Source organism: Staurois parvus, unplaced genomic scaffold (assembly GCF_062004578.1).
Source record: "Staurois parvus isolate SC_StPar_1 unplaced genomic scaffold, SC_StPar_1.0 ptg000017l, whole genome shotgun sequence".
NCBI classification, from domain to species: Eukaryota; Metazoa; Chordata; class Amphibia; order Anura; family Ranidae; genus Staurois; species Staurois parvus.
The window spans coordinates 18,115,140-18,122,928 of NW_028317813.1; the positions used below are offsets into that span (position 1 = coordinate 18,115,140).

The following is a 7,789-nucleotide window of genomic DNA, read 5'->3' on the forward strand; positions in this document are numbered from 1 at the left end:
GGTCAATGACAGGGTGATAGCATTTCGAATATTTTCTTGATACAGAGGAATTCAGTGTTACAGCACATTGAAGCAAATACACAAAGGCATTCTGGGAAATCCTTCTTAGGTACATTTTTATCTTTATAATAATAAGACCAAAGTAGGCTACATGTTGGTTAGATTTATGATAGTTTTGTCCTGTTATACCAGCAAAAGTACTTCTACATTATGAGGGAGTACCAAAATTGTTCAAATTATAGGCAATCAAGTAGGCTTTCACGCTACATAGTCATTGGTGTGGTCAGCTTACACTGACAATAACCGGTTGTTTTATCTCTATTATACTGTGTGTACCAGTAGTACACATTTTAGGAATATTTATATCATATCATATATCTCCTAAATTCAGAGCTCTTCCTTAAATCGTGCAGAGCGTGCATAGCAATACAGATGTCTTTGCAGTATCACTTCATTATTCAAACTTCCGTTTACATTTCTGTAATTTTTTGGGGGAAGAAAAGTGGTGTGGTGGTAGTTGGGGGGTTATGCAATTATTTTCTTTTAACATAACACAAAAACTAATTTAATGGTCTCATTTAGCATTTTTGAACATTATTAAGCGCATACAAACTTCTGACAGTGACAGTTACCTGACTGTATCTGGTATTTATTTATTTCAGGTACTTATATAGTGCCATCAATTTACACAGCACTTTACATATGTATATATATTGTACATTCACATCAGTCCCTAACCCTCAAGGGGTGTACAATCTAAGGTCCCTAACTCACATTCATACATACACATACTAGGGACAATTTAGACAGGATCCAATTACCTACCTGCATGTCTTTGGAGTGTGAGAGGAAACCGGAGTACCTGGAGGAAACCCACGCAGGCCCAGGGAGAACATGCAAACTCCAGGCAGGTGGTGCCGCGGTTGCGATTCAAACCAACGACTCGAGTACTGCCAGACGGAAGTGCTAACCACTAAGCCACTGTGCCGCCCCATTATCTGGTATCAATATATGTGCAACACAGACCTGGAGCAAGCACGGGGCCCCAGTATCTGGTATCAATATATGTGCAACACAGAATTGGAGCAAGCATGGGGCAAGTGTCAGTGTAGCATATCTCAGTTCTTGTTTTAGACAGTCAAAAAGCACTGCAGCCAAAACATTTCTAGGACAGCCAGGCAATTAGCATTTTCAAAAGTCAAACAGTGCCAGCCTAGATATTTCTCTTGACTAGTTTCTCTTAAAGCAGTATTAACCTCAAAACCATAAATGTAACCTATAGCAGCTTACCAATCATGTGCTGGCTGCATTAGTTTTCTTTTTTTTTCCCTCTGTGTTTTCACCTGGTGATCTGGCCAATAACACATCTTCTGTGTTGGAGTGCCCCCACTCTGGGTGAAGGAACAACAGAGACATTTTGGACAGTAGCATTGTCAATCTGAGGGGAGGGGAATGTTAGTACTAGCAGATTTGAATACACTAGCAAATTGAAGCCAAACTGAAGCTAATAGGCAGCTATAGCAATCCTTTTTTTTCCTTTGGGATAAAGATTTTACATAAATAAATAAAAGATGATCGTTGTAAGCATCCATGTCAGTGGTAAATTGTCCCCACCCTCTGCAGGAGGGTTCTGTTCTGTTGAAAAATAACAGACTAATGCCCCGTACACACTATAAGAATATTGTATGAAAATTTTCGTACGAGGGCCGATCGTCTGATAATCGGATCGTCAGTACACAGCTTTCGAAAGCCGATCACGACAATTTGTGCGACATATCCGAAAGGACAAGTGCAAAAATTTTTCTTGTACGATACTAGATCATACGATTTTCCTCTAACCAGTACAGTAGTCGTCCAAAAATACAATACAAATACAATACAATACATGACATCACTGTCGAAATTCTTTTCTTTCATAGGAAAATTTTCATAGCTTTAATAACCTTTTCACTTTTGATGTGAGACTAGCAGGCGAAAAAAAATGGGCGATCGTTCGTCCGATATTCTTATCGTGTGTACAGGGCTTTACTGGCAGAATCAACAAGTGAGAATAAAAGAAAGAAAGCCAAAAAAAGAAAGCAAATGCTGCCATCATATCTAAGAACGGGTAAACTGCAATATACTAAATGTTTGCTTTTGGGTTTAAATTTAACATTTTCAACTCTCCATGTGTGGTCATATCATCAATAAATGAATTAATCTAAAAACGGCTCCGATGCAAATCAATATATTTATAATCAGAAGTCATTGTGATTACCATCAACCTCAATCTGTAATAAATGAATCCCACTGTAACTTTTTTTTCACGGCTAATAGCAGAGCAGAGTTTAAAATGAACATACAATAATCTCCGGGTACCTTCTAGGTTTTAAGACCCCCGATCCCTAATGACAGGTCTGTATATCCATGAGCAGACATTCTGGGTTTTCCTTACAGTACAAAGTATGGAAGCATATAGAATAAGAACAAATATTGATTTCTGAAAGAGGAAGTAATCCTTATAGAAATGATAGATGTGTTGCACTTTGTTCACTTTGTCACTGGAGAACTTGAAAAGCACAGCAAAAATCCACTCACCTTTCCACCAGGAGAAATGGGTATTCAGAGAGCTGTGGTGGGATTTAATTGTGTTCTCCAAAAAGGGCGTTCCAAGACTCCCAGAGGACCTTTAACACCAACTTTCCAGAGCAGAATCCTTGTGTGCGCTCACATGGAGCTGTCCATGGTGTCTGGCAGCTGGAGATAATGACTGGCAGCACTTAGAGCCTAGCACAGCCCTTCCATCACCACACCTATTTCCTTAGCAGAAGGCTAGGCTGGAACACCCCCTGCCTGACAGCTGCCAGCACTGCAAAGCAAAAAATGCATTATGTGAAAAAATGTACGATATATATTTTATGTTGGGAGAATTTCAAGTGTTTTTCATTTTTTTTTCTTACAAATTTCTTTGCAAATATTTATTAAATGCACTTTATTTAAATACAATATGTGCGTTTATTACATTTCAGCACTGAAGCCTGCTGAGCATTGCAACAGTGATCATGGTTGGAAGAAGTAAAGCCTGGACAACAAGAGGTGTATTTATAAAAACAAAATCAGAACTATTCATTCTGTGCACATAGGAACAAAGGCTAATGTTATACAGCTATTTTCTCTCTAGGTCAAATGTTATTCTTCATTCAAAATACAGTGGGAAAATAAAATTATAGCCACTAGATGGCGCAGACGACCACAGGAAATAATTATTATGCCCCATACACACTATAAGAATATTGTAAGAAATTTTTCGTATGAGAACCGATCATCCGATAATCGGATCGTTAGTACACAGCTTTTGACAGCCGATCACGACAATTTGTGAGACAATATCCAAAGGGACCTGATCGTGAGATTTTCCTTTAATCAGTACAGTAGTCGTCCGAAAATACAATACAATACAATACATAACATCACTTTCGAAATTCTTTTCTTTAATAGAAGAATTTTCGTATCTTTAATAACCTTTTCACTTTCGATGTGAGACTAGCAGGCGAAAAAAAAAATGGGCGATCATTCATCCGATATTCTCATCCTCTGTACGGGGCTTTAGAGTGAATTAGGAAGATGACTCATTATGGCCACTAGATGATCATCAGTTCCATCTAGTGGCCATAAAGCAGTATATTCCTGATTCACTTTATTCTGTATGAAAAATAACATTCACAGTTTACCAAATCATAGATGAGATGGCTGCATTAGTTTTCTTTTTTTATCCGTTCTGTCTTCTATTTTCATCTAGTGATCCAGTCAGTAAGTCTGTTTTTCAAAAGAACAACAAAAAAATTTGAAAACAGGCCTCGAAGTCCACACCTTGCATAGTTAACAAAAAATGAATAGTAGATCCAGAGCCCACAGAAGAACACCTAAAAACACAGCCTCTGTTAAAAACAAATGCCTACTTTTATGGGCTTCTGCAGAAATTCTGATATATATTTATAGATAAGAAACAAAGGTATACTGAAGCAGCCTCTTTGCAGTCATGCCCTGCCTACATACATCGAGTACATGTGATCCAGTAAAGGCTCTGTGGTAGTTCTCAGAGTGATTTTCCTGATGGTGGCAACAATGGACCAAGCATGCTTAATGTGTGTTCAAATGGCCACCTGTAGTTTCCCATTGGAAGCCGTTGTGAGAGGGTGGCAACACAGCACAATTGGGAGACAAAATGTTGTCACCCTATAACAGGAAGTGCCTGAATAAGGTGGGATCAACAGTGTTATTTTCATGAAATGTCTGTACATTAGCATTTTAACCAATTTGTATATATGTGTGGCAACAGGGAAGGCGAGCCCTAATACCAAGCTGCTGCACGCCTCCTGCACAGTGCCCACGCTGTCACAGATAGCTTCTAGTTATTGTTTAGCATCAGAAGCTTCCGGTTATGTGACTGCTATGTCAGCCAATCAGTCAATCATAAATCAAGAAGTCCACCGTTATCTCTCATCAGAAAGAGCCTTTTAAAGGCTGGGGCAAGGGGTTAGTAGCTTGGCATATATTTAAAACATACATGTTAGGCATTAAATGAGAACTGTTTTAACACAAAAACATTTAAACTACACATACTCAAAATTTGTAATTTTTTTTAGTTGTAGTTTAGTTTTAGTTTATGAGTCATGCAGTGCAAAGGTGCAGCCTCTACCATATTGCAATAAATATGTTGGTAACTGCATAGGCTTTAGGATATTTTATGACTTACACACCCAGGACCCATTCGTTAGTGCTAAATGCAGCTTTGGGCTACCTGATGCCATTGCCCCATGTGACCCCTTTACTCTGGTGGTATTAGAGATAATACTGCAGATATATATAGTATTTAAAGGACAAGTTCACCTTTTTGAGCATATTACACATTACACCAGTATTTAGGGTGCAACACGTGACATACTCCAGCACCTACCCCGATCCTTTTTCCCCTGGGACAGTGGGCAGGGGTTCCTCTCCCCTGCATCCACTGTTACATTCAATATCGGTGCAGGTGTGCAGAGCTATGCCTGCACAGTCCTGCCATTCATTCACAGCAATCTGTGAATGAAGAAACTACAAGTCCCATCTGCTACAGTAGCCGATAGCTTGTAGTTCTCAATGGACTGTGAGGGTACTGATGAGCATCTTCATAGTCCATTGACATTTCTACTAGCTTTTAAACAGAAAGAAAAAAGAAAGCTGGAAGGCGTGTTCCCAGGAGCCTGGCATTGCACCCGTGATCCACTGATCACAGGTGCATTGCTTTACAGGCTACTTGGAGAAAAAATATTAAATGCACATAATTTATGCAAAAATACGTGCATGTATTTTTTCCCCAAAGGTGAACTCAGTCTTTAAAGGACAAGTCCACCCTTTAAAAAAAAATTGCATATATATTTGCAGGGAAAAAATGTAAATGTATTTTTTTTTTTGCAAGTCAGCCTGCAAAGCTTTGCAGCTGTAATACATGGATCTCAGGTTCAATGCCAGGCTCTTGCAGACCCTTCCTTCAGCTCCCTACCCGCACCGAGGTATGAACTTTCAGTTAGAAAGCTGGAGGAAGTGTCAAAGGACAAGTGTAGTGATCATTCTGAATTATAAGTCCAGCTACCACTAAGAACTACAAGTCCACCTGCTGTGGTGGCAGACGGGACATTAAGTTTATTCATTCACACATCATTGTGAATGAATCATGAAGCTGTGTGGGGAAAATTTCAAAAGTGTACACGACTCTCTAACTAGAGGGAAGTCATGTAGATCTTGTGGAATAAAGAATACATCAGAACCACACTCCCGCTGATATTCTTCAGTGGTTTTAGGGATCCTAATGGAAATCCTCCTCTCGTCACCATCCATGCGGCACTCAAGAAGGAATGTAAAAGCAGACATTCCACGTAGTGTAAAATCCTCCAAATAGTATTTATTAAGCTAATAATTGCACTTACAAACAAATAAAAACAGTTGCACAACAAGAAAATGTATCTGGCTGGTAAGCACAGCAAATCTACTGTCACTTCCGGGAATGCAGAAACGCAATGATGTTAGCATGTAGCTCTGCACTGTGTTTTGTCACAACTGACAATTCCCCTGAAGAAGTCAGTTGTGATGAAATACGTAGGGTGGAGCTATGTGCTGACATCATTGCATTCCTGGAAGTGACGGTAGATTTGCTGTGCACAACTCAATATTGGAAAACATGGCAAATCTACTGTCACTTCTGGGAATGCGGAAACACAATGATGTTAGCACAATATTGGCAAACATGGCAAATCTATTGTCACTTCTGGGAATGCAGAAACACAATGATGTTAGCACTTAGCTCCGCCTTATGCATTTTGTCACAACTGACAGTTACCCTGAAGAAGTCAGTTGTGATGAAATGCATAGGGTGGAGCTATGTGCTGACATCATCTATTTCCCGGAAGTGACAGTAGATTTGCTGTGTGCAATTCAATATTGGATACAGTTTTAGTTACTATGATGAATATCTTATAATGGAGTTGCAGCTTTTTAGTGGAATTTATTTTGACACATAAGCACATTTTTTTCAAATTTTAAAAGTAACAGCAGGTATGGGGAAAAAGAACTCTTGCATGCTGTCACTAGGGTGGGGGGCCCAATTGCACCATATTACTTACAATATTACTTATTATGGTGTTAGCCTTTAACCATGTAGAGTACTCAGGGAAGTACAACTTTCCAGAAAATGAAGTTGTGTTTTAAGGCAGAACGAAGACTCATGTGAATGCTTCAGTCTCATTTGCATGGAAAAGCATAACAGACAGACATACTTGGAGGTTGCCTAGGTAGGACATACTTGGAGGTTGCCTCATCTCGGAAAGCTGTAAAAAAAACTCATGGCCATATCAGAAAGTCCACCCATTTTCACAGGAATAATCCTAAAGTGAATTAGACTTTGAAGAGATGGTGGGAGCTGATGAAAATAGTAGCTGGGCCTAATTTGACAGATTAAAAGCCTCAGAAGATCCCCATCATAGGTAAGTGATTTTAGGTACAAAGCCAGAGACAGCCAAGACACTTTTTTTAAAGTAGGTCAGCTATGGCACCCTCCATATTGTACTCAGTATGTTTTATTTCACAGGTGATGTAATCCTATTCTCAAAGGCTTTATAAACTGTGTAATAAAGCAAAACATATACAGATGACAGGTGTATTGAAATATTTTGTCCAATTAAATTTTCATTAATAAAGCTGCACATTTAAAGTCATGGCAATGAGCCCCACCCATAAGTGCATTTGAAATCACCTTGGTGAAAGTCCATAAAGACAAAGGAAAAAAATCTGATGAAATTGTTAATATGACTTCAAGCATGGAGCAAAGTATCCTGTAGCTGAGCAAACATGAGTTATTGCAGGGTAAGGTACAGACTATATGACCAAATAACACACCCTTTTCAGCGAGCATTTACAGCCTCTGTTATTAAGCATGTGCATGCCATGAGAGGATTAGCTGCTTGTCATGTCAACAATATATCAGTGATACTTGGTATAAAATATTCTAGATTTTTCACAGCCTAAAGTTGAACTCTGGGGAAAAAAGTTTTGTTGCCATTTGCAATGTAAAAATAAATTTTGGGTAACGATGGGTGTCCCATTACTGGCCACTGTTGTTGCATTTAGTAAAACTCTTACTTTCATTGACCACCACTGTAACCATGCAGAATCAGGGGCGGACTGACCATTTGGAAACTCGGGCATTGCCTGAGGGCCAGGGGTCAGTAGGGATCCCCATGAGATGCCCCTGGTACCTTTTTCATTGGCTATT

At 39.2% G+C, this 7,789-nt stretch overlaps 1 protein-coding gene across 2 annotated transcripts in view; it reads right to left on the bottom strand.

Annotated features, from left to right (window-relative positions):
- Nucleotides 1-2,719, bottom strand: part of MYO1A (myosin IA) — a 150,673-nt gene extending 147,954 nt beyond the window's left edge. For both annotated transcript variants that reach the window (XM_089681053.1, XM_089681043.1), the window contains exon 1: nt 2,578-2,719. The gene's annotated coding sequence lies outside the window, so the exon portion shown is untranslated. The remainder of the gene's footprint in view (nt 1-2,577) is intronic.
- Nucleotides 2,720-7,789: the final 5,070 nt, after the last annotated feature.